This window comes from Erinaceus europaeus, chromosome 3 (genome assembly GCF_950295315.1).
Source record: "Erinaceus europaeus chromosome 3, mEriEur2.1, whole genome shotgun sequence".
Lineage (NCBI taxonomy): Eukaryota > Metazoa > Chordata > Mammalia > Eulipotyphla > Erinaceidae > Erinaceus > Erinaceus europaeus.
The window spans coordinates 152,783,680-152,811,105 of NC_080164.1; the positions used below are offsets into that span (position 1 = coordinate 152,783,680).

Genomic DNA, 27,426 nt, shown 5'->3' on the forward strand with positions numbered 1-27,426 from the left:
CATGGATTTTTATTGTTAGGGGTGGTAGCGTTTGCTGGTGGGGATGGCACTGAGGATCCAGCCCTGGGTCTCATATCTGTGTTTTACCACAGAGCAACATTCCTGGCCCAATACCATGTTTTTTTTGACAATTCCCATCATCCTTAAATCCAGTGTTCACAACTCCCTCTGATAATCATACCCAAACCATTTAATGTTTAATAATATAATCATTTCAATTGTAAATATTCCAAATGATATAGAGGAAAGTACAACACACACTTCATGACACTATCAGTGGACATGACTACAGATGTGCAGTGGTTGATGGTATACCAGAAGAGCAGTTTTATTTGAAGCAGTGTGACCCTTGCTTGCATATTACCTAAGACCTTTTAGTTTCTGGTTGGCCAGACCGTATTTGCTGTCACTAACTTGCCACGCAGAGCACTATCATTAAATCTTAAAGAGTGGAGGAATCAGTGAAATTACCGATAAATACATGAGAGGGCAGTAGGACATTTTTATTATTATTTATAAATGCTTTATTGAGTTCACACAGAGGAATATTTTATTTATGAAGCTAATATAAATGCCATGAAATATATGCACAAAATACATGAAATCTATGAACAAAACATTAACATTACTCAAGTTTCACATGGTTTAATTTTACCAATATCCCCTGGGTTTCATGGGAAGAATTTCAGCATAGCATAATTACTTTCAGCTCAATGCAAAAATTAAAAAAAAAAAAAAACACCTCAACTAAACTTCTACTTTATGCTGGGCATTAAATTTACAAGCGTGAACAAGTCATATATCTGCACTTTCCCGTCTCTAACTTCACATAACATTATCAGCTTTTAATATGGGTAGAAAATCTAGATGTAATTTTATATTGTAATAAAATCTCTAACCTAAAATTAAGTAAAAGAGCTTTCTAGGTAGCCATAGGTATTCAGCATTATTATTAAGAATTTTGAGGGCTTGTAGGCATTCCTAACTGAGCATGATCTTAATTTCTGATGAGCTGAGACTTAGCATCAGAATCGTTCTTAACACAGCATTCCAAAAAGTCACTAGTGGACTAGGCCTGTGAGTTGCCACCCTTCTAAGGCTTTCCACTAAAAATGTGAAACATTCTCCACTTGGAATGATTACTAGTGAGGTTTTATTTATGTTCAATTTTCTTTATAGAAATACTTATTGAAGGAGTTTAGAACTAGCATAATAGCAATGTTATGGAGTGCTTACAAAGTGCCAGGCACTGTGCCAAATGCTCTTCTCGCATTATTTAATTCTTATAAAAACCTCGTAAGGTAAAGGTAAATGTTATTTATTACCCACTGTGAAAGATTAGTTTTGCTCTTGTTTTTGCTCTTGCCAGGCATCTGGCCCTCTTTCCTATGCAAGATTCAACTCAATTTTTCTTTCAGGAACTTTCTCAATCTATATAGATGAGACTGATCCCATTTCCAACTCTAGAAGTAGGTGCAAGGCTCCTCTGTTTAAACATGTGTCTTCCTAGGCACAAGAATTGATTAAAAGTTGGGCTGGATGGAAGCTGAGATAGCATAATGGTTATGCAAAGTGACTTAAATGCCTGAGGTTCTCAAGTCCCAGGTTTAACAGGTCCCAGGTTTAATCCTCGCTGCCATCAGAAGCCAGAGTTGAGCAGAACTCTTAATTTTAAATAAAAAAATAAAATAAAGTAGTTCTGGGACTCAAGCTAGGAGAGTTGAAGAGAATGAAAGCTTCACTAGGACTTCTTTTGGGATTCCTAGCAAAAAAGGTATATGTCTTTCACTGGGTTTGATAAATCAGTTTAGATGGAAACCTGGAACTGTCTTGATAACTTCCTGGGAAGCTACTGGTTGAGAATGTGGCTAACTCAGAACAAATCCTAAAACATGGAGAAATGATTCCAATGTCAGTGTCTGAGGACTTCAAGCTAGTTTCTTTACTCTTTAGTATTCTGTTTCCGCCTCTGCAGCCCTGAAGGTTACAGTGGCTGATAAATTCCATTGTACCAGTGTGTGATTTCCTTTCTCTGTGTCTCACAATTAAAAGACTAATATAACTACACTGTCTACATGAAAACTATTAAACTTAATGGGAATAAATTAGTGTCAAGTTTCCATGAGTAGTAAGTGGCAAGACAGCCTTAGAATCAGAATGCAAAGTTGGTCCTTCTAGTTACAATGTTACTATAAACACAGTAGTTGTTTTTTTCAGTCACTATGATAAAACTTTGTCTCAAAAGTGTAGCTCAAAAGTTTAGCACTGATATGAAAGTGCTGTTCATTGCTATCAAAGTGTAGCACTGATATAAAAAAAGACAGTGCTTGTGAACAGACAAAACAAATCAGTGGCCATTGACTAAAAAAAAAAAAATTAAAATTACAGTTAGCTGAAAAGAGGGTAGGGTTTGGGGAAAAATGTGCGTGCGTGCGTGCGTGCATGTGTGCGTGTGTGTGTGTGTGTGTGTGTGTGTGTGTGTGTGTTAGTGGTGGTAAAGAAGGGTGGTAAGCTTTGATTGTAAAATTACAATGAATAGTTCCACTTACCTGCTGACAAGGCTCGGTGGCCCCACCCTCCCATTCCCAAAGATAACCGCCATAGTTTTCATAACTCTTAGGAACAGTTTGCTTGCTTCTTTTTTTCTCCCAAGTACATGTGTATCAGTTTCATAGATTCCATATTTTAGTGAAACCATCCGGTTGTTTTTAAATGGTTCTTTTACTTAACTCACAGAGAAATTAAATACTACTCAACATGTGTAGATTTAGTAGGCTTGCATGCATTTGCATATAATCTGATTTCTAGAAACAAAACATTTATTTTATCATTTCAACATACCTTCAAACAAATTTCCCCATATCTCAATATTTCTTGATATTTCCTACAATAACCTATTTGTCACTTTGCTCTGTATAAAGATATCTGAAAAATTATAAAGAAGGTGGGAAGAAGTATCTAATATAGAGTATACTTTCTGCTATGACTTAGTGGGAAGATAAAGGAAGACTGGAGATAGAGGGATGGAGCCAATAATTTCTTGAGGTTCTTGGCAACTCAATATGTTTATGATTATGATTATGTTTATTTATTAACATTTATACTTAGGCATTTTAGTTGATTAGCACAATGAAATTACTAAAAATCTGCAGCTAAAGTTCTGGGAAATGCTACATTGCTAGGAAAGGGTAGATATAATATCATTTCTGATTTTCAATAATTTAATTAAATAAACAAGCATATTACCTCCATGTTACTATAGTCTCCAAGCATGGTATGCACAATGAAGAATCCCATCTAATTGCTTAAAGCAGGGACAATAAGAGTTAGTAATCTCAAATTCTTTACTAATTATTCATGAAGCATTCTCTTCCATAAACAAGAGACATACACTCTTAAAATAAAGGGTTATAGGAAGCCTACACATGGTTGCTGGCTTGCTCTCTTCTTGTCTTCAATGAATCTAATCTCAAGGTCAAGGTAAATCTCTGGTGAGGACTAGATTTCAGTGGAGGCTGAGAGGGCAACATACAGTGGACCAGAAAAGGAGACCCTTAACCAGACAAAAGACCTTCTGAGGCTTTGAAATTATGCCATTGCTGACTGATCCTTCTGAGGAAGAATTGTGCTCTTTGTCAAACTGCAAACATTAGGGGGGTAGGAGGTGGTACATCCAACACATGTGCATGTAACACATGCACATGTAACACATGCACATGTGTTACAGTGAGCAAGGACCCAGGTTCAAGCTCCTAGTTTCCACTTGCAGCAGGAAACTTCACAAACAGTGAAGCTGTGCTGCAGGTGTTTCTCTGTCTCCCTTTCTACCTCCCCCTTCCCTCTCGATTTCTCTCTGTTTCTATCCAGTAAATAAATAAAATACTAAAAAGATACTCTAAAAATACAGCAAAGAATACTCTAAAAATGTAAACTTTTTTTTTTTACTCTAGGGTTCTTGCTGGGGTTCGGTGCCTGCACCATGAATCCACTGCTCCTGGAGGCTATTTTTTTCCCTTTTGTTGTCCTTGCTGTTTTATCATTGTGGTTATTATTGTTGTTATTGATGTCATTGTTGTTGGATAGGACAGAGAGAAATGGATAGGGGAGGGGTAGACAGAGAGAGGGAGAGAAAAATAGACACCTGCAGCACAGCTTCACCACCTGTGAAGTGAACCCTCTGCAGGAGGGGAGCCAGGGGCTTGAACTGGATCCTAAAGGTCTTTGCGTTTCGCGCCATGTAAGCTTAACCCACTGTACTTTCAACCGACCCCCAAATGTAAACTTTTTAAGTGTCACCAATTATGAATATAGATTAATTTTCCACATCATCTATTTAAAACAGTGGTTTTCAAAGTGTGGTCTAGTTTTCCCTGGAAATTCCCAGTGAACATTCAGTACGCTGTGAGAGCAAAACTGGTCTCATAAGAATGTTTCTATATTGTTTAACTGTTCTCACTCATTCTCTTTCCAGTGTGCAAGTTAAATTTTGTAGCAATTACATGACTGGATGCAGAAGGAGATGAGAATCCAAAGGTCTTGTATTAAGCCAGGCATTGAAGAAATTTGTAATAGATGTAAAACAAAGTCACTTTTTTTTTTTTTTTTTTGGTCTCCAGGGATATTGCTGGGGCTCAGTGTTTGCACCACGAACTCACTGCTCCTAGAGGCTACTTTTTCCCTTTTGTTGCCTTTGTTGTTTTATCATTGTTGTGGCTATTATTGTTGTTGCTATTTATGTCGTTGTTGTTGGATAGAACAGAGAGAAATGGGGAAAGGAGGGGAGACAGAAAGGGGGAGAGAAAGATAGACACCTGCAGACCTGCTCCACCTCTTGTGAAGCGACCCCTCTGCAGGTGGGGAGCCGGGGACTCAAACCGGGATCCTTATGTCAGTCCTTGTGCTTTGAGCCATATACTTAACCAGCTATGCTACCGCCCGAAGCCCAACAAAGTCACTCTTATCAATTCTTTTTGGAAAAATATTTTCACCAAAAGGATTATTATGCTAATATTAGATATTTTAAATACAATGATGGATATTTTACATTTTTCTTTTTGTTAATGTTAATCAACTTAAAAAGTTATTTGTAATATTTGTAAAGAAATACAAAGAAAACTCATCACTCGGGAGTCGGGCTGTAGCGCAGTGGGTTAAGCGCAGGTGGCGCAAAGCACAAGGACCGGCATAAGGATCCCGGTTCGAACCCCGTCTCCCCACCTGCAGGGGAGTCGCTTCACAGGCGGTGAAGCAGGTCTGCAGGTGTCTATCTTTCTCTCCTCCTCTCTGTCTTCCCCTCCTCTCTCCATATCTCTCTGTCCTATCCAACAACGACAACAACAATAATAACTACAACAATAAAAAACAACAACAAGGGCAACAAAAGGGAATAAATAAAATAAATATTAAAAAAAAAAGAAAACTCATCACTCATTTTCATACCCTCTTTTTTCCTATTCTCTACTCTCTTCCCTTCAGGTAAACTTAGTTCTGTTGTCAATATTTTTATTTCATTTTGTCTGTCCATCAGTTTTGTACCACACATGGGTGAATTAATCAAATTCTTGTTTTTTACCTTCTGAATATTTCATGAAGTAAATTCCCTCTTATTGTTTCCACTTCACTGGAAATGGTAAGTCTAATAATTTTTAGTTGTGTAGTATCCCATTGTGTATAGATGCCAAGTTTTCTTTATCTAATGATCTTCTGATGAATATTGCAGGGTTTTTTTTTCCAGATCTTATCCATTATAAATAATTCTGCCATAAACATTGGGATTGACATATTGAGGGGCTAAAATTTTTAGAGATAGCCAGGAGTGGAACTGCAGGATATATGGTAGTTCCATTTTTAGCTACTTGAGGCAGCTCTATTCCATTATCCACAAAGACTGTAATGCCTTAATTTCTAACCTAGTAAATATCAATAGATATAATCCACATAAATGGAACTCTTCGGGTCCTGAGTAATTTTCACAAGGACAAAGGAATCTCAGGACTATAAGGAATGTCAGAAAAGGAGGAAGGCCTTCGCAAGTAGTATGTCCTTTCACCCTACGTATGTTATATACAGACAATAGACTGTAACTAGTTGCCCAGAGGTAAGGCAACTAGACTGATGCTTTGGTTATCTATTTCTTTTTTATTTTTTTCCTCCAGGGCTATTGCTGGGGTTATTCCGTGCCTACACCAGGAATCCACTGCTTCTGGAGGCTATCTTTTCCCCTTCTCTTGTCCTTGTTGTTTAACAATGTTGTGGTTATTATTATTGTTGTTGTTGATGTTGTTGTTGTAGGATAGGACAGAGAAATGGAGAGGGAAGGGGAAGACAGAGAGGAGGTGAGAAAGACAGACACCTGCAGACCTGCTTCACCGCCTGTGAAGGGACCCCCCTGCAGGTGGGGAACCGGGGGCTCGAACCAGGATCCTTATACCGGTCCTTGCACTTTGCACCATGTGCACTTAACCTATTGTGCTACCGCCTGACCCCCAGTTATCTATTTCGGAGCCATAAGACATTCCAAGTTTAGTGGATGAAATATGACAATCTTTGATTCTGTCCTTAAATCTGAAATTTGTATTCAGCTTGGAGGAAATGGCATCTGTGCCTTACTGGTTATCAGGGGCTCTGGGTGGGTTGGCTCAAACTAAAGGTCTGAGGATTTCAACATGTAAAGATGTTGGGGTCTCTCTCTCACTGGTCTTCATTAATGTTTACTGGGGCTTCTTCACAAAGTGAGCATTCCAAGAAGCTGGGGTGAAAAACAGCAAGACTTCCTTTGATTTAGTTTGGAAGCCCCACTGGTCAGAGAATTTATCTTCAACCTACCATACCTGAGGTTCCAGAATTATCATTAGGAGAAAGTAGAAGCCATTTCTCCTGAGTCTTAGTGCAGTATGATAATTTTGACAGCATTGCATAAGAGGGAATGAAAAGATCAAAGTGTGGGACACTGTGTGAGTAAGGAATATTCCAGGGTGAACTTCAAGCTTCTGTGTGAGTAACTTGAACATCTGGAAGCCTAGAAGAGAAGTTACTAACAGAGAGGACTGGGATGATGGATTATGATACAGAAAATAACTTAATTCTTTTTTTTTTAAGATTTTAAAAATTTATTCATGATAAATGATAGAAGAGAGAGAAAGAACCAGACATCACTCTGGTACATGTGCTGCTGGGGATTGAACTTGGGACCTCATGCTTGAGAGTCCAATGCCTTATCCACTGCGCCACCTCCGGACCATGAAAATAACTTAATTTGTTATTAATATTCTCAACTCTTGGGCTGGAAAAATGGCTCACCTGCACAGTGTGCCTATCAAATGGCCCAAGTTTGAGCACAACCTCTACTACTTTGGAGGAAGATTTGGTGCTATTCTCTGTCTCTCTCTCTCTCTCTCCCTCCCTCTCCTTCCTTCTACCTAAAAAAAGCCCAAAGCAGTGAAGTTCTAGAAATGACAAAAATAAATAAATGAATAAATAAGACAAAAAAAATGTTCAGCTGTTTTCAACAACCTCCCCACTAGTTGTATCTGTCTTTATGATGTAAGTCTGATCTATAAGGTAGTCTACTCCACCTCTAGAAGGCTCTCACTACTACAGCATTTACCTATAGACTGAAAAAAAATCTATACCCAATGGTCACAGTTGTGTATTTCTATTGTCATAGGGTAATATTGCAAAAGGCTTCTACATAGCAGTTTTATAGCCATAATAGTCATTGTAGTTTTTATGACTTCATTCTTCTTCTTCTAGCGTTTGCCCTTCTTCCGTAGCCAGTCAACAGCGTCAGGTTGAGCCTGATGTAAAGTTTCGAGACCTCCTTTGATTCTGGAGAGGTGGCAGTCATTGACTATGTGGGTCATTGTCTGTAGCCGCAGGGGCAATTCGGGTCGTCTCTGGCTCCCCAGCGATGGAACATAGTGGCGCACCGGCCATGGCCTGTTCGATAGCGATTGAGGAGGACCCAATCATAACGTGCTAGGTCAAAGCCGGGTTGACGCTTGCAGGGGTCTGTGATGAGGTGTTTGTTCTTTACCTCAGCTGACTGCCAACTCTGTTTCCAAGAGTCTGGAACAGAGAAGGTCAGTGTAGGCGTAGGGGACCAGATTGGATGACGAGACATCAAGCGTTGGACAGGGTGGGTGAAGATATCCGTGTATATTGGCAGGTCCGGCCAGCGTAGACGTGGGAAATGAACTTAGATGATGCCTCATCCCAACAACTATCTGGCGGGGCGATGTTGCTAAGAACTGGCAGCCATGGAACCGGGGTGGAACGGATGGTTCCAGAAATTATCCTCATGGAGGAATATAATTTGGAATCGACCAAGTAGACATGGGAGCTACAGAACCATACTAGGGCACAGTATTCTGCAGTGGAATAGCATAATGCCAGAGATGACGATCGCAGTGTGAAAGCGCTCACGCCCCATGAGGAGCTAGCCAGTCTTGCAATGATGTTATTCCTCGCGCCCACCTTTGCTGCAGTTTTTATGAGATGTTCGTGAAATGACAGGTGCGATCGAGAGTAATGCCAAGATAGATTGGCTGGGCTTCATGCCGGATTCTCGTATCGCCAAGCTGCACATTAAGCTCACGCGAGGCTGAGGCATGGTGTAGATGGAAAACAGATGATACCGTTTTTTGCAGTGCTAGGGATTAGTCGCCATTTTTTACAGTAATCAGATACCAGAGACATGTCTTTTGTGAGTGTTTCCTCGAGGATGTCGAACTTGGATGCCTGAGTTGCACAGCAGATGTCATCGGCGTAGATGAACTTCCTTGAAGAAGTTTCTGGAAGGTCATTGATGTAAATATTAAATAGCGTAGGAGCCAGAACAGAGCCCTGGGGGAGGCCACTTGAAACAAGTCTCCATCTGCTAGACTTGTCACCCAGATGCACCCGGAATCTTCTGTTTGGGAGAAGAAACGATATAGTGTTGGCCACCCATGGAGGCAGGCATCTTGAGATCTTGACTAGGAGACCATGGTGCCAGACCGTGTCATAGGCTGCTGTGAGATCAACAAAGACAGCACCCGTCTTTAAATTCTTCTGGAATCCATTTTCAATGTAAGTTGAGAGGGCCAGGGTTTGTTCGCAGGTAGATCTTCCTGGGCGGAAACGAACTTCATTGATTTCAGGCTTTGACTCTTCATTATAATTTCTGCTAAATTCTCCTACCAATCAGGCCACTCTCTATGCACGTTGATGATTTTCAGAAGCTTCACTCCTGTTCCTTTCTTTACTCAGAAATCTTCTATCCTACCTTGTCTTTCTGCCTATTTCTATTGCTAGATGTCACCTTCTTGTCTACCCCTCTTTGTTAGTTATTCTTTCAGAGTATTCTCTAAGAGGAATCTGAGCATCTCACCACTGACAAACAACAGCTCCACATTCTGTGTGTTCTGCTGTTGTTCATGTACCCTAACAATATGTTGTTTTTACAGATCTGAATTCCTTAATCTTATATAAACACCACTGCTCATGCTCCTTCTGTGTAGTTATGTCTCTGTGTGGGCATGCATATACGCAGTACTTACTTGTTTCCCTGTTTGTTTTTTCCACTCATTTGTGGATATTTACATTCATCCTAAGAAATTTTATTGTTATATGGGAAACTGGGGAATGTTAGGCATGATTCTTAATCTAAATCATAGATAAAAGTGTGTTGAACTTTGGTTGGCGAGGTGGTTCAGCAGTGAAGAGTGCAGGGTTTGCATAAATGAGGTCCCAGGGTAGGATCCCTAGCAACACATAAGCCAGAGCAGTGCTCTGGTGTCTTTCACATAAAATACATGTCTTTTTTTTTTTTCTTAAGTTGAACCAGGCAGAGCCCTGGTCACAGCACTAGAGACCATCCTCTTCTGCTGATGTCCATCTACTAATCAGCATCCTCTGGGTTCATTTATTCACCTAACTGTTGTTAATTCATCTAATAGTACTATCGTTTAGGCCATATTTCTCCATCTTGTCCACAATGATATCATGAGAGGCCTGGACAAATGCCCTGCTGAAGTCCAGATACATTATATCTACTGTGGTTGGCTGTATTAAATCCACTATCCCTGTCAAAGGAAATGAAGCAAATCTGACTCTTTTCAAATGCCCCATGCACTTTGATGATTCGGAAGCCTTGCTCCTGTTCTTTTCTCTGCTCAGAAATCTTCCATTCTACCTTCTCTCTCATTTCTATTGCTCAGATGTCACCTCCTTGCTAAAGCCTTATTTCTTGACTCCAGGCATAATTATTTCATGCCTGGTTTATTTCCTCAAAGCTCTTTATACATAATATCATGTCCCAGTTGTTTGTTTATGCCTAGACTCCTCTCCCTCATCTACAATGATCCATGTCGTATTTAATAAATGTATGATGACTCTAATTCAACTAGACCCTGGTGCCTAGTGACCATCTCTTCCTTTCCAAACTACTCATAAATCACTCATTCCAAAATTCAATCTAAGACCAACAATATGGTCTCTAAATACCAATTCTCACTAAAAAGAACCAGGGCTCCTTGGAGAAATGACTAACGCCAGGTCTAGGCAAAAAGTATGAAAGATAAACCTGGGACATTCTATCATGCCGGCTAGCAAGGAAGTTATCAAAGACCACTAGGGTGTTGTCAAAATAACTGAGGAGTCAAATTGAAGAGGCTTTCACTGGCCAAAGTTTGGATAATTTAAGTATTAATGAGAATAATTACTACAATGAAAAATGTATAAATGTATATTTCGACCAATAAGTTCATAATATTAATAAAACAATAAAAAGACCCCACTGATGATCTTTTAAGAGCACCAGGTAATAAACTCATTATTCTGAAAACTATAAACAAAGGGGAATAATTCAGTATTTATCATAATTTTCCATACCTCACCATACCAACCAAGCCTTCTGTACCCAATATTGATAATGGAAGGAAATGAAATAATGTAATCTAGGCAATGTTAATCAATGGCTCCTAAAATCACTAGGGAAAAAGCTGATTAAGAAAGGTTATAATGAATGATTCCAGCTGATAAACTCACAGCTCAAACCTGGCACTATAAAAGGAGACTATCAGCCTGCTGATGTGCTGCAATAGGACATATGAAGTACCATCTACAGGGTGTCCTGCCTGCTTTATTTGAATCAATATCCAAAGTCCATATGCTGCTCAAAAAAGACATAAGGAATATAAAAGCTGGGAGAAGAACATGGGCCTTGTTTGGATTCTGATTCAAATAAAACAACTATAAACACCTTAGTTTTTGTGTGATAAAAATGTTCTGCTTTTTTTTTTCTTCTTCTTCTTCTTCTTCCTTGGGAAGGATTCCTTATCTCCTAGGGATCATATTGAAATATTTGAGGCAGAAATGATGAAGCATCTTAGATTTCAAATAAGCAAGTCAAATAAGTAAGTCAGGGAGGGAGTGGGGTTCAGAATGTCAGAAAGAAGGGAGGCGTGGGGGAGATAGTGAAGCAAGACTGGACATGAGTGATGAGTGTATTTCAGGAGTATTTCAATGAGTATTTCAGGATGTTTGTTTCTGCCTCTTCCTGGGTGATCACCAGGACTTCCCATCAGCAATTCCATTCCTCTTGGCAGACATTCTTCTTTTTTTTTTTTTAGACAGAAGGTGGGAGATGGAGAGGAGGCTGAGTGGGAAGAGGGGGAGACAGAAAGTGCTGGAAACACACCACAGCACTGATCTCCTATGTGTCCAGCTTCTCCTCAGCAGATGCTCCCAGGTTACAGCAGGAGGTTCAAACTTGGGTCCTCCAATGTGACAAAGTGTGTGCTCTATTGGGTGAACTTTCTCCTAGCTTTCTTTAGAATCTGTCTATCTTGTCCTCTCTGCTTTGTATCTGGTGGCATTTTTTCCATAGTCATTTTAAATTTAATCTAGAATTTCATCTGAAATTGCTGTGGATGTCACCAGTTTGTTGTTTACAGAACTCACTTTCTTTCCCTTTCTGAAAATGTATTCTGTTAGAAAAGTAGTCTTCATTCCTTTTTCACTCTTGATGGTGCCACTAAAATCACCGAAAACCATTCAGAGCTCTCACTGGTTAAGTTTTCTTGGGTTCCCAAAATAGAAATCTCGTAAGATTTTTTCAAGTGGTTGGGACCACCTGGTCCCAAGATTCTGTTTTAAATAAATTTGGACTTTAGAATTTTGACTCTTCTCTCCTTTCTTTCTTTCTGTTTTTTTTTTTTTTTAATATTTATTTATTCCCTTTTGTTGCCCTTGTTTTATTGTTGTAGTTATTCTTGTTGTCATCCTTGTTGGATAGGACAGAGAGAAATAGAGAGAGGAGGGGAAGGCAGAGAGGAGGAGAGAAAGGTAGACACCTGCAGACCTGCTTTACTGCCTGTGAAGGAACTCCCCTGCAGGTGGGGAGCTGGGGGCTCGAACCAGGATCATTACTCTGGTCCTTGCGCTTTGCGCCATGTGCGCTTAACCCGCTGCGCTACCACCCAACTCCCTCTTTCTTTCTGTTTCCCTTCCTTCCTTCCTTCCTTCCTTCCTTCCTTCCTTTCCTTCCTTCCTCTTTCTTTCTTTCTTTCTTTCTCTTTCTTTCTTTCTTTCTTTCTTTCTTTCTTTCTTTCTTTCTTTCTTTCTTTCTTTCTTTTTCCACCATGGTTATCACTGGGGCTAACTCCATTATTACCAGTCTCTCTCTCTCCATATATATATGGGGATTAATGGTTTACACTCAATAGTAAAATACGATAGTTTGTACTTGTGTAATATATGGGCCTCAGATCAAATTGATGGGGTTTATAATTACAATATTTAATATACTTCCCCCATATTTGGGAGCTACTCTCTTCCCTGATCCAGCTTTCTAGTCCTTTTTCCAACTATGAAAACCATCTCCCCAGACAATAACCTGGGTCCACCTGCATATTAGCTGGCAGACTCAGGAAAAAACTAGTAAAGTCATGGGCCCCTTGGAATATACCTAAAATAGACTTACTAGTTTTTTCCAAAATAGAGACCCCAAATCCTTATCTGCAATATTCTTGCCTTTAAGTTCATGATTAGTCAACTAAAAAGCAGTTTTTTTGTACTGCTTTTTTTAAAATCTTTTTCAGCCACCAGGTTCCAGATGATACTATGATGCCAACCTGACTTCCCTGGGCAGACAACCCATGTGTCCTGGAGGCCCACTTCCCTAGAGCCCTGCCCCTCTAGGAAAAGAGAGAGACAGGCTGGGAGTATGCGTCGACCTGCCAATGCCCATGTTCAGCAAAGAAGCAATTACAGAAGCCAGACTTTCCACCTTTTTCACTCTTGATAGTGCCACTAAAATCACCGAAAACCATTCAGAGATCTCACTGGTTAAGTTTTCTTGGGTTCCCAGGATAGAGATCTTATAAGATGCATTGAAGTGGTTGGGACCCTTCTCTTATCACATGCCACACCCACCCCTTCCCTATCACCAGTGATCACACTTGCAGCATATGCACCCTATAATGATCCTGGGTCCATACTCCCAAAGGGATAGGATTAGGAAAGCTTTCAAGGGAGGGGGATGGGATACGGAGTTCTGGGGGTGGGAGCTGTACCCCTCTTATCCTATGGACTTGTCAATATTTCCATTTAACAAATAAAAATTTTTTTTAAATGACCATGAAAGTAAGCAAGAGGAAGTCTAGCTAAGAGAAATAGCAGAAGCCAAGAGTCCTTCAGCTAGGTACCCAAGACACCAGACAGGTCAGGAAGAAGATCAGTGAAGAGCTACGCTAGCAGGAGAATGCCAAAAAGATGATCCAAAAAGCGCGAGTCTGCTCTCTCTCTCGCTCTCTCTCTCTTTAAATCCTTACTTTAACTGGCATTATAACATTGCATTAACTTTAGGTGTACATCACTAAGAAATCACTCTCGGAGCTTGGCAAAGTTCACTCAATGGGGTGCCGGGTATGAAGTCCTCAGTTTAAACCCCGGAAACACCACATGGGTGGTAGAGCAGTACTCTCCCTTATGCATGTGCGTGAACACACACACACACACACACACACACACACACACACACACACACACACACACGGGTGTCTCTCTCTAAATTAAAAAAAGAGGAGGGAATAAGATTGGGAATGGTAGAATCGTGCATGGATGGGGCTTCAGTGCCAAAGAACAAATAAAATAAAAAAATAATCATCTGTGTATACTACATAACATTCACCATTGAAAGTCTAATTCTACCCTTTATTACACAATACAGCCCTTTTCCTTGATTTACCCAGCCCCTTCCCTCTGGTAACTAGAAACTAATGTTATATTGACTAAATTCTTACAGGTCTTTGTTGTTACAACAAATACTTATCCCTATTTTCCTTCTTTGGTTTAGGGCTTCTAGTTTTACTAAATAACCTCTCTCTCTCGGCAGACTGGGAGTATGGACCGACCAGTCAACGCCCATGTTCAGCGGGGAAGCAATTACAGAAGCCAGACCCTCTACCTTCTGCAACCCTCAACGACCCTGGGTCCATGCTCCCAGAGGGCTAGAGAATGGGAAGGCTATCATGGGAGAGGGTGGGTTATGGGGATTGGGTGGTGGGAATTGTGTGGAGTTGTACCCCTCCTACCTTATGCTTTTGGTCACTAATCCTTTCTTAAATTAAAAATTTAAATAAAAAAAAAAAAAGAATATAAAGAGGATAAAATAAAAAAAAAAAATAAATAACCTCTCTCTTTTTCTGAGTTTTTGCTCAGTAGAAAAAGATAGTCAAAACTATTTTTCATGATACCATGCAATATTGATGAGTATTTTAAAAACACATATTTTCATATAAACTAGCTCCACTTTCCTGAGAGGTGATTCTCAACAGGTATCCACAGCTTTTGGGGAAAATGTGTGCTCTTTGACTACGGAATTTCACGTTTAGGGATTTATCCAAAGTAAGCCATGTGGATATGCACAGAGATTTAGTTAAAAAGGTACCTAGAATAGGGTTTTAAGTATACTTGAATAATTAGAAGTAAACTAATGCTGAACAGAAAAGGGTGGAGTCAGTAAACCATGGCTTATTATTCACTGGAGTATTATGCAGTCACAAAAGTTATGTGTTGGAAAAGATACTGCATGATATGGTAATATGTTCATGGTATATGATTGGGGGTAGAGAGGTGGTAGGGTGCATAACAATTCCTAAAAACAATGTCTGATACTGGGGAGACAGCATAATGGTTATGAAAAATACTTTCACACCCGAGTCTCTGAAGTCCCAGGTTCAATTCCCAGCACCATTATAAGCCAGAAGTGAGCTGTGCTTTTATCTCTATCTCTCTTTCTCTTTAATATTTTATTTATTTATTTACTAGTTAGATACAGAGAAAAACTGAGAGGGGAGGGGGAAGATATATATATATATATATATATATATATATATAGAGAGAGAGAGAGAGAGACAGAGAGACAGAGAGACAGAGAGACACCTGCAGCATTGTTTCACCATTCGTGAAGCTTTTCCCCTGTGGGCAGGGACCAGGGGCTTGAACCTGAGACCTATGCACTATAACATGAGCGCTTAATCAGATGCCCCACCACCTGGCCCCTATCTCTCTCTCTCTCTGTCTCTCTCTCTCTCCATCTCTATCTCTATCACTCTCTCTATCAGTATGTCATTCTGTATCAGAAATTACATAGGAAAGTTAAAGTATTTATCTCTCCTCCCCTCACCCTCACTCCTTCCCCTCTCTCTTTCATTATTTTTCTTCAGGCGTGCCATAGAATTTTCTGTAATGAGTATTTATGACTTTGGAATAAGACAAAAAAATAATTAATCAATATTAAAGCTAAGAAGAGGGCATCAAAGGCCAGTCCTGCCCCTGTGGGGCACTCTGGCTGCACCCTCATTCAAGAGCTGTCACTACATGCTGCTTTGCCATGTGCTTCCCAGGTTTGAACTTGGCACCCACTGTATTGCTGAAAGCTTTGGTGATAATGATCTTTTTCACTGTGTCTTAAAACAAACAAACCAAGCAAACAGAAAAAAAAAAAAAAAAGTAAAACAAACACAAAACAGCAGCTAGTTTTCCCTGGAGGGCTCTTACTGTCTCCTTTCCAGGCACAAGGGCAAGGCAGCTAGATCAGTGACCTGCTAGATAGGAGTTTCAGTGAATGATGGGAAGAAAGCTGCCAGATCTAGTTTGCTCCTGACAGGTCTGGTCAAGGCAAGTCCAGGCAGCCTAGTCTGGACTCAGCTTAAGCTCTGCAAGGCAGAAGGTGGCTCCACCTAGGGCAATTTGGTCCTTTATGGGTCACCTCTCAGTTAACACTGTTTATTCAAGACCTTTCACTGGGCTTTGGGTTAAAGCTAGTGGTCTCTGTTCTATACTCTCCTGGTGGCTCACATACTGATTTGTCCACCATTCTGTCCCATTTCCCTCCTTACTGCCTCCTCACTTCTTCTTAAAAACTTTTCTTCTGTGGTCTGGGAGGTGGCGCAGTGGAAAAAGCATCAGACTCTCAAGCATGAGGTCCTGAGTTCAATGCCCCACAGCACATGTACCACAGCACATGTACCAGAGTGGTGTCTGGCTCTTTCTCTCTCCTCCTATGTTTCTCATTAATAAATAAATAAATAAAATCTTTTTTAAAAAAACAAAAACTTCTCTTCCTCCTTCTCCCTCAGGTCCAGTCTCAAATGGTAAAGTTTTATCAATAAGCAAGAGAGTTAGGAGTGACTTTGTGATCAGAATCCTCTGCACCATGGTAAACAAAGGTCAGAGAGGAGGAACTGCTTAAAAAGAAAATAATCTCAATTATATCTAACAGGCAAAAATACTACAAGCATGCATCATTATAACCACTTTATTGTCTTCTGGCTCCTGAGGTCTAGGACACGTGGTGCCTGTCCCTGAGTACTGGATTACATTTACTTTTCAATTCTGAATCAGCTGAAATTCACATTAAAATGCATGATGCTGCAGAGTATTACTGGCAAAACCTACAAACTTCCTAAACAAAACATAGCGATACAAATAAACAGCAAGACCTTTTAAAGATGCAAAAAGTAAATTCTTTTTAGAATTCTGAGACATTTTTAAAAATATATATTTCAAGAAGAAACAGTTTAAGACAGTGAATGACTCTAGGTTTCCAACATATCTCTTATTTGGCTTTAGAGGCTGACTCAAAGGCAAGACCTCGCTATTGACATTAACTCTGGGTGTGATGGAGGCAACATTGAGTTCTTGATTATCAGGAATTTGGTAAGCATTCATTGTGAACATAGGAAATGGAAACCTACTTGAATGGCAGCAGTGCAGCAGCTAAAAGCTACCTAGAATAGCTGCCTCCATTCTCAAATGCCTGTCATTTCACCATCAACTTCATTTCTGACTCTTGGCATCTTCATCTGAAAATGATAATCTAAAAAAAAATGATAATATGGGGGACAGACATAAAATCCTTTGGTCTTACAGCAATGAACTCCAATGTGGTCTATACACATGTGATTTGAGCACACCTGGAACTTACATAATGCTACATGTAATGTTACTTCAATAAAAAAATAATTTTAAAATCCTGTGTGTCAAAATCCCAGGTTCAATCCCTGAAACTGCCTTAATCCAGAGCTGAGCAGTGCTCTGGTAAAGAAAATATTCCTAAAATATTGGTGTAAAGTACAGAGAGACAGAGGGCAATACTCTCCTCTCTTCTGTTGACTATACTTTTCCCCTTAACCTTTAAATAAATTCTTTAATTTTCCCACTAAGCACACTGTTTATTATGTTGTTTCTTTTGACTTCCAAGCTCCCAGTCTCAAAAATCCTAGAAAAATAGCATAATCCTTATAGTTCTTACATGTAAGAAGTCCTAGGTTTGACCCTGGCATCTCCAATAGTCAAAGATGACCCATGTTCTAGTTTTTAAAAAAATCAATGTATAGAATGTTAGGATTTAAAAAAAAAAAGACCTCACACCTCTCTCTGGAAGTTTTAACATGTAAGCAAGTATCTATCTATCTATCTATCTATCTACCTATCTATCTCAGCCCACATGCACCTAGCATGTGTGTCTTCACTTTTTTCAAACAAAGTATACAGTTCCTGAAAAAAACATAATAACTCACAGAATTCTTAGCCCAATCCTTGAACAAAGTCATTCCTCAGCTTGAGCAGTGCCAGAGCTGATGGCTAGTTCATTGAGGAGTTCTACACCCTGCAAATTTGAACTGTTCCCTGTTGCACTGTGGGGTCTCTACTTTCAGTCCAGTGGATACCTGCCCCCCCCAACACACCAAGAAATTTGAAATCTTTGGGTTTTCTTTATCTTAAAGATCCACTTCAAGATACATCTGAACAACGTCTAATCTGAAGTGAAGATTTTTAGGATATAGTAGATATTTAAAATAATGGTTCAAATGAATGAATAGATGGCTGGCTAATACTATTAAGTGCAACCAAACCCAGAGAAGCATATTACTAAAGATTCTAGATGCCAGTTAAAGAAAGATGCAACACACTTGTGTTGTCATCAGAGATACAAAAGTTTTGGTTCTGAACTATCTTCTATACCTTAAACTCTCAACACTGGGCAGAAGGGTTATGTAAGACCTGACCTAAGACTCTACTTCTCTATAATCTCTTGAACCTCTTTTTTATCTCTAATGGCTGTTCTCCTGGCTTAGGTTCTCATTACTTCTTGCCAGTATTTTGAAAAATCTTTATTTATTGGATAGAGACTGAGAGAAAAGGGGGTTGAGAGGGAGAGAGACAGAGAGATACCTGCAGCACTGCTTCCCCACTCACAAAGCTTTTCCCCTGGAGGTGGGGACTGGGGGCTTGAACCTGGGTCTTTGAGCATTATAACATGTGCACTCAACCAGGTACACCACTGCCTGGGTCTTTCTTGCCTAGACTTGGGCCATAGTCTCCTAAGCTATCTCTAGGTTTTCATTTGCAAATGGGACACAGGGTCTCCACAGCCTTACAGGGTCTGATTTCAGTCTCTCCCTCTTATTTTCTGTCTCATGACACCCCTTTGTGTGTTCCCCAATATCTCCTGCTTTAACAGAAAACTAAACTGAATGATCTTTATTTTTTAAAAGATTTATTGATTTATTTTCATGAGAGAGATAATAGACCTGAACACTGCTCAGCTGTGGCATATGGTGGTACCAGGGCTTGAACCAGGGACATGTGGGGTCTCAGGCATGCAAGTCTGTGGACACTTCTGCTATATATTGCTCTCATCTGAAAATATCTTCAGCTTGCCAATAGCCCCCAGGCTCTCTAGCTTTACTCTAATCTTCATTGATTCCAATGTCTGGAATTTCTTCTTTTCTACGTCCCTGCTTTTTAATTTTTTCTATTAGTGATTTAATATTGTTTTACAAAATTATAAGCCAACAGGAGTAGAATTCCACACTTTTCCAACCACCAGAGTTCTGTGTCCCCATTCCCTCCACTGGGATGGTTTTCCCAACATCACAGATAGAGATTGACTATTATCTCTACACCTATCTATATATCTATATATAATTTATATATATTTGCCCATTTTTTTCTGTGACCCTGCCTTCTCTTTTTTTCTAAGTCACAACTACTACTCATGAATGTCCCCAAGTTCCCCCAACCCCTCATCTTTTCCCCTTCTTCTCTATGTCCTGATAGAATTCAGTCTTGATAGAACTAGAGCTCAGAGTCCTCTGGTCATCTTCCTCTAACATTTACCCTCTAGCAGTATAGACCAAAATTATTTATGGGAGTGCAGAAGGTGGGAGTTCTGACTTCTGTAATTGCTTCTCTGCTGGACATGGGCACTGGCAAGTCAGTCCATAATCCCAGCTTGTTTCAATCTTTCTGTAGTGGGACTGGGTTCTACTGAGGTGAGGTTCTGGGATACATTGATGAGTTCATCTGCCCAGGGAGTTCAGGATGAAATCATAGTTGCATCTGCAAGTTGGTGGCGATGACTTAATAATCCTGGAGAGATCCTGGTTGTATTTTGTTGAGTTTTCAGGTGATTTTTTTTTTTTTTTTTTTTAGTTTATTAGGAATGCAATCTGAAATGGCTCATACTCTGTAGCCACATCCTTCACTGCTATTTTATTTGCTTACTTCTATTCACTTTTGAGTGCCCACCATGTAGAATTTTACCTCCTCTACAGTATTTTTCTGACACTCTATGAAACATGTCTATTATGGGTTGGTGGGATCTCTTCTGCATGTCATCCTCACTCCAGAAGTTAGGATAACAGAGCAGTCACTGTCGAAAGCTCTGTCAGACACCATATAATAGGATGAAAGAGAGGGTAGAGACTCGGTCCCAAGTTTTTTTGTTTTTTTTCTTTTTTTATATTTATTTATTTATTTATTTATTCCCTTTTGTTGCCCTTGTTTTATTGTTGTAGTTATTATTGTTGTTACTGTTGTAGTCATTGTTGAAGGACAGAGAGAAATGGAGAGAGGAGGGGAAGACAGAGATGGTGAGAGAAAGATAGACACCTGCAGACCTGCTTCATTGCCTGTGAAGGACTGCCCTGCAGATGGGGAGCTGGGGGCTCAAACTGGGATCCTTACGCCGGTCCTTGCCACATGCACTTAACCCGCTGTGCTACCCCCCCCCCGACTCCCTTGGTCCCAAGTTTTTAAGATTCCCGTCTGGAAGTCATATTTTATACTTTCATTAGATATTCATTGACTGAAACAAATCCCTCTATCTAACTTCTAGGGTATAGGGAAGTGAAATCCTACTGTGTATTCAGATATGGGTAAATCTGGAAATATTTGTTAAACTTTCTACTAAGTTAAATGTTCAAATAAGCCAAGTCTTTAAAAATTTCCCACAGATTTGTAGATCTTAACAATTTTTTTTTTAATTTGTGGCATGAGTTCACATTGTCAGTAAGTATGGAGTGATTGAGAAATGAAGAAATAGAGGAACATTCCTTCAATATATTTGGATAGAAAGAAGATAAGTAATGGTACAAAGTATTTGGTGGTTAATTATTAATAGAAACATAGCAGGCGGTAGCTCAGCGGGTTAGGCGCACGTGGCTCCAAGCAAAAGGAGTGGCCTAAGACTCCTGGTTCGAGCCCTCCAGCTCCCCAACTGGAGGGGAGTCGATTCACAGGCGGTGAAGCAGGTCTGCAGGTGTCTTTCTCTCCCCATCTCTGTCTTCCCCTCCTTCCTCCATTTCTCTCTGTCTTATCTAAAAGAAAAAAAAAAGGAAAAAAAAAAGAAACAGTTTGAGTGTATTTAGATGACAAGATGCAGCTAGAAGAGTAGGTACTAGTTGGAAGATTCATGAAAGGCAGAACTAGGCAACTAGGCTGGGGCCTGAGCCAGAAGAAGGGGTCAGATTTTAACGAACACAAACACGAGAGGGATCTGACTTTAGATTTGAATAGGTTTACCCAGGAGTCGGGCAGTAACGCAATGGGTTAAGCGCACTGGCGTGAAGCGCTCCTGGTTCAAGCCCTAGGCTCCCCACCTGTAGGGGAGTCGCTTCACAAGCAGTGAAGCAGGTCTTCAGGTGTCTATCTTTCGCTTTCCTTCTCTGTCTCCCCTCCTCTCTCGATTTCTCTCTGTCCTACCCGATAAGCACAACAATGATAAAACAACAAGGGCAACAAAGGGAGAAAAAATGGCCTCCAGGATCATTGGATTCGAGGTGCAGGTACTGAGCCCCAGCAATAACCATGGAGGCAAAAAAAAAAAAGAATAGGCTTTCCCCGTCTAGGCAACAGGAATAACGGAGGAATAAGCAGCACAGATATCAACTGATTTGCAGATTGGAAAGGAAATTTGAAATTTAAGGCATCTTCTTCAATGGTTTTTGTTATCATTGTGATTAATTTATATAAAGTTGTCCTACTCTGTTCCACTTGGAGATATTTAAGAAGTCATTATAGGAGGAAGAAAAAAAGATTGCCTTTGAAACACTTGTGGCTTACTAGTTGGGAGGATGGTGTGCATATTGTCTGTCTGGGTCCCCAACCTTACCTTACTTGAGCCATATTTAGGTTTTAACAGTCAAATACAACATTTAAAGCATACAGTTAAGCCCAGTAAAAAATGGCTCATTCTCGGTAGTTGGAGGTAGGAGTTTTAATATAGCTATGAAATAAAATTGTGTTCCTGCCCAAACTCATTGCCAAATATACTGAGATATCACTAACTCCAGAGACTTTGGCCTTGCCCTCTTCCTATCTTCCACCTGAAAATGATTTCTCAACCAGTGTCATATTCACACAGGTGATGAGTATAATCTTGACCTTTTTCTTTGAAGCACAAAAAAAAGATGCCTTCAAGGTGTCAGGACACTGTCACCTTAGGATATTGTCACTCAGTTATTCTGGCAGCTGCTGGCCCAGAAAATCCTGATCCTCCCCACAAGTGCTCTTCTGTGTCTGCAAGCTTGGTCAGGGCACATCATTCTTTTTTTCCCTCCTTCTCCAAATAGTTTTTTGTTGTTGTTCAGACAGAGGAGCCTCCCTATCTAATTTAATTTTGCTTCTCCTTTCTTTGTTACAAGCAGATGTCACTTTTACATCTGTGACTCTGATCAAATGCCCCATGTCTCCCCCTTCACCAGCCTAGCAGATGTTACTACTATTAGACAAACCCCAGGAAAAAGAAGGGGGGTGGGTGGGTAATGGGCAGCTTCTGCAAATCATAACTGGCTAGAAAAAAGGGTGTTTTGTGATGATGTCCCTATGAAGATGAAAACTGGGAACTGTACCCCATCACATATACAGAACAGAGCACTGCATACAAAGTTAACCAAATACAGATATTCTCTCTATGAGTTAGTTATTAAGGTCACCCAAGGTCACCCAAGGTAAATGCCTTTTGAAGTGAAATGATCCTGAACAGAAAATATTTACACACAGGAGTAAAGCACTGTTTAATCATATATAAATGCTATGCATAATGTAAGACAAAAATGCAAATTATTTATCTACATGATGTTTTCCGGTAAATTTCTGAAAGATAGGCATTTTCTTCCTGCTTGCACTACTTTTCTCCAATTAAATATCCTAGAACCTGCTCTTTGATTTGTGTCCCCTCTTCCATATTATGCATTACACATATGCAACAGGAAGGACAGTGTCCCTGCACCATCTAAACCCCAAAGTCAAGTGTTTAAGTTGAAACTCAAGGAGACTCTATTACCACCATCACCATAAGTTGCTTATACTCAGTGGATTCTTTCCAGGTACCAAGTACTGTGTTGGTCGCTTTGTATTTACCATGATCAATCAGTCAACAATTGTTGGTCTCACAGTTCCAGGAGGTTAGTTATCAGAAATTCAGATACAAAGGATTTCTATTATGAGACATATATACTGCTGTTGCTAGCAAAATGGAAATGTGGTAGACGTTTATTATGATTATTTTCAATACTACAAATCTATACTCCTGGCTCTTCATGCTTGGGATGGTATGAGTCACTTGCTTTATGTTTTGGGGCAGTGGTCTACTTAATCCTGCCTAGGTTCATTTTTCTTATTGCAGGTGAATATGAAAGACTGCTGCTTGCAGCAATCTTTTTGGAGAAACCTGAGGACAGATCTTGTCTTATAATCCTCTAGTTGAGAAGTCACTGGGTTCTGAATTGAGTCTTTGCCAGGCACTGGACTTGCTGTACTGGGGTTATTTGGATGCAGCATCAAATAAAGCAATCAAAAAGAAAATTCCTCTGAAACTCTCACTGGTATTTAATATTTTATTCATTCCCATGTTATTGTGCTTTGCCTGCGGTGAAACAGCCTCAGAACAGCCTCCTAGGAGTGAGGCATTAGAAAGCTGACAAGCACTTTCCCATGAATTGCTACTACAATACAATGGCATTTTGTTTGCTGTTTTGTTTCCTTGTCTTCTAACATTCTTTCTGACTTTCAAGGAAAAAAGAAGAAGAAGAAAAAGAAAAAGAAACCCTCCTATGAATGGCAAAGAAAAGGAAAGAAAAGTTTCTTTTAAACTTTCAACCTTTTTCACTTGGTACTGGGTAGCCTGTAAACATTTTTTTTTTCTCATGGTATATGCACTGGTAGTCTCCTCCTTTTTAATGCTTTAAATGGCCTTTATTTTTCTCTTACCACATCACATTGCCTTGCCATTACTGATTCGGAAAATCAGCAAGAAAAAAAAAAACGTGTACACATATTAAGACAGGGGAGTCAGAGGAAGATGGATCAAACCATCCATCTATCCATGTGGCCATTTATCTATCAATCCATCTCGTACCCACCCGCCTCTATTAAAATAAATAGCAGGCACTGTACACATAGCTGGTTGGCTGAAGTTGTGATCTGGACAAAAGGTCTGTTTGGGAAAAGGATGCTGAAGCTCTAATTCTATTTGTGCCGGTTGAAAATCAGGAGGGGTTTTTCTACACTTCACTTTTATTAGATTATTTCTTATAGATGGTTTCTTTTTTCCTCCCAGACGCGTGGTGGAGGCTGCTGAAGCAGTTGGTCTATAGTTGGAATAATTAAATTAACCATTTGGTACAACTTTTAGGGGAGAGCTCGCGTGTAGAAAGCACAACTGGAACAAAACAGGGCGCTGGGGCTGGGGCTCTGGTTTGGCCCAGCCTCCCAGGTCTTTCATCTTGGGAGCAAAAGCAAGACCCCGGTCACAAAAGATGGACAGAGGGGACACAGGGCCAGGGATGGTGGGGGTGGGGTGGGACAGTGACACTGAACAAAATAAACCTACAAGGCCTACAATGGAGAAAATGAAGTCAAGCACATTTGCTCATCCAACCGCGCAGTCTGGCAAGGACAAATCATGGTACAAAAAGGCGCCCAGCAGCCCCACCAGGCTGGGCCTGGCACCAGGGGGCGCCTGGAAAGAGGCCAGGGCCAAGCCCAGCACCTGAGAGAGGAGTGGCCGCTGGGAGCTTGGGGCCACCAGGTGGGGAGAGAGGTGCCTCAGGGTAGAGTTGAGCGGACCCTAGTTGAGTCTTGTCTGTGTCTGCCCACCTCCGCCCTCCTGGGCGCATCCCTTGGGCTAACCCTCCCCACTCCCTTCAGGCGTTACACCGTGGGTCTCCAGATCAACACCCAGTTCCCCTAAGCTGCACCCAATATTGCTCCTAACTCCAGTGCACACGGGACAGCCTCGGAGCCCCCACCATACCTCAAAGTGCCCACTCCCATCCCCAAAGCTGCAGAAATAAACATTGTGCCTCTTTGCTGTCTGGGGGGCGTCCTAGTAACCAGCACCCCAGGTGGAATTAGCTAGCCGATACTGGGGTTGGCTGGAGTTGCCAGAACCCCCAACACCAGGCAGAGATGCAGAGCCCTGGGCCAAGAGCATGCCCTGCACCAGGCAGAGCCACCACCTCCGAGGCGCCCGGGTTTGAGCGGCCAGCAAGGTGTGAGCCGCTGTTACTGCCAAGCGTGAGCCTGGAAGCCGAAATGCTCGTCCTTCCAGACACCTCAAAAACCCTCTCTCCTGAGGAGAAAAGAGTCCAAACTCCACTGCCCGAAGAAGGGCGGGTTTGCGGGGTGCACTCAGGTCACTGGTGCTGGTCTGGGGTACCCGGGTGGGTTTGCGAAAACCTGGAAGATTTAACAGCTCCCACCCACCCCTAAGTCCCAGAGTATCAAAAAACCTTGGAAAATCACAGCCTTGTGCTTGACAGCCTATCTCCCATCTCCTTCAGGGGAAAGTGGGGAAATTGCATGTGTAGGGACCATGGGGCCACCTCCCGGTCCTAATGTAGATTCATATTCATGAGAGTGGGATGAATAAAGACGAATCCCCACTGTAATAACACTTGGATTCGCATCCGTCTTTGCTGGCCTTTATATTTAGGGGACTGAAGACATATGTTTGCATCTCTTTTCTCCTCTTGTCTGGTGTCCATAAAGAAAAACCATTTAGAGCGCTGCAATTTGTTACCTCGCTGTAGTGAGACCTCATCTGCAATTATTTTCATTTCACCCCAGTGCACAAAAAACAGTGCACGCTGGTCACCAAGAGCCCTTCTTTATCAAATACGCATTGCACAGTATACAACTGCAATAAAACGATCAGCCTTCCCCATAAAACTATCACCAGGCTGCTCAGCGGGTCCGATGCCCGCACCACTACTGTGGAGCTTGTTAGGGTGCAGAGGACACCACAGCGCACCTGAACGCAGCGGGCAACTCACCCAGCAGAGCAGCCTGGGGCTGGGGGGCTGCTGCTTGGGTTTAATCCATTAGGGTGTCCGCTGCAGTTCAGTGCGCAATAAAACACGGTGGCAGCGGAGAGCGGGCGCCCATCCACTCCCCGGCACTAGCATCGAATTAAACCACTTAGTTTGGCAAACACTGAACGCCTAAATGCCCCTATAAAGACTTTATGAGTTTGTTACTTTAATTACTGACTTGTTACAGAGCACATAAAGGGGGTAATGAATGCAATAAAACTAATTATGTACACATTTAATTCATATAAAATATCCAGGGTTTGTTTACACCACACTGCAATTCAACTAAGCATTCCCCCTCTTGTCCACCAAGAGGAAGGGTTTAATGAAAGAGTTTCCCTTATTCTGCTAGAGCCTAACGAACCAAATGAAAATTACCCTTCATTTAAATCACAGGGCCATCAAGGTCCACAAATCATTTCTTTGTCTGTGCCAGGTTGCCAGCACCCAAGAGCCTGAGGAAATGGACCCAAAAAGTGCCCAACATGGAACCTGGGCATTTCAATAGCAAGGATTTCACTCACTATAGTACCGCAAAGGTAAAGGGCAAACAGGCAGCAATCGTCTCTAGTCTGTAGTGGGTTGTGGACACCTGAAAAAGTCCAGCTGGGTGGGGGGCCAGACTCCCCCCCCAAGAAACAGAAGAGAAGACAGACAGGGAAACTTCATACCCGCTTGCCAGCTATGGCGTAATAAAAATGAACAACCGCAGACAACCTTCCAACCAACAAAATGCAAACCTTGTATAATGCAGAAAGACAGAATGAAAAGAGAGAGAGAGAGAGCCATCCATCGGCTGAGAATTCCGATATTTCCCATTCAAAAACTTTAGAATTTTTCTTATCTTTTAAACAACTGTGTAAGCTGAGTCTCTAGAAAAGCACATTAAGTCTAAGCTACAACAAGAAATGCAATTTATAAGATGCACTTTTTTTTTACCCCCTCTACCAGGTGTATTTTAAAGAAATCACTTATCGTTCACATAAACCCCCTCGGCCCACTTACTCTATGTTACAGGGCGCCTGAGTCTTGCCAATGTCCCAGTCCTTTATAACATTTCATGCACTTCGGGGGGTAGGCTTGTTGTTAAATTGAGCGTGTAACGCTCTTACAAAACAGGTTTTCTATGACATCAAGGTTTCTTCTCCCTAACGGAGAAAAAAAAAAAAAAAGGACGAGGAAGGGGGAAAACACACACACTATCTCAATTTATGCCTAAGGTATATGATCAGTTAAAAAGGCTTAAAAGCTCGGGGAAATTGGATCAGGGAGAATC

The 27,426-nt window shown here is 41.0% G+C and overlaps 1 long non-coding RNA gene across 2 annotated transcripts in view; it reads right to left on the bottom strand.

Moving 5' to 3' along the window:
- The window catches only part of LOC132537560 (uncharacterized), a 163,703-nt gene that overhangs the window by 135,655 nt on the left and 622 nt on the right, over positions 1-27,426 (bottom strand). For both annotated transcript variants that reach the window (XR_009549037.1, XR_009549038.1), the window contains exon 2: positions 27,156-27,298. This is a non-coding gene — a long non-coding RNA (uncharacterized LOC132537560). The remainder of the gene's footprint in view (positions 1-27,155; positions 27,299-27,426) is intronic.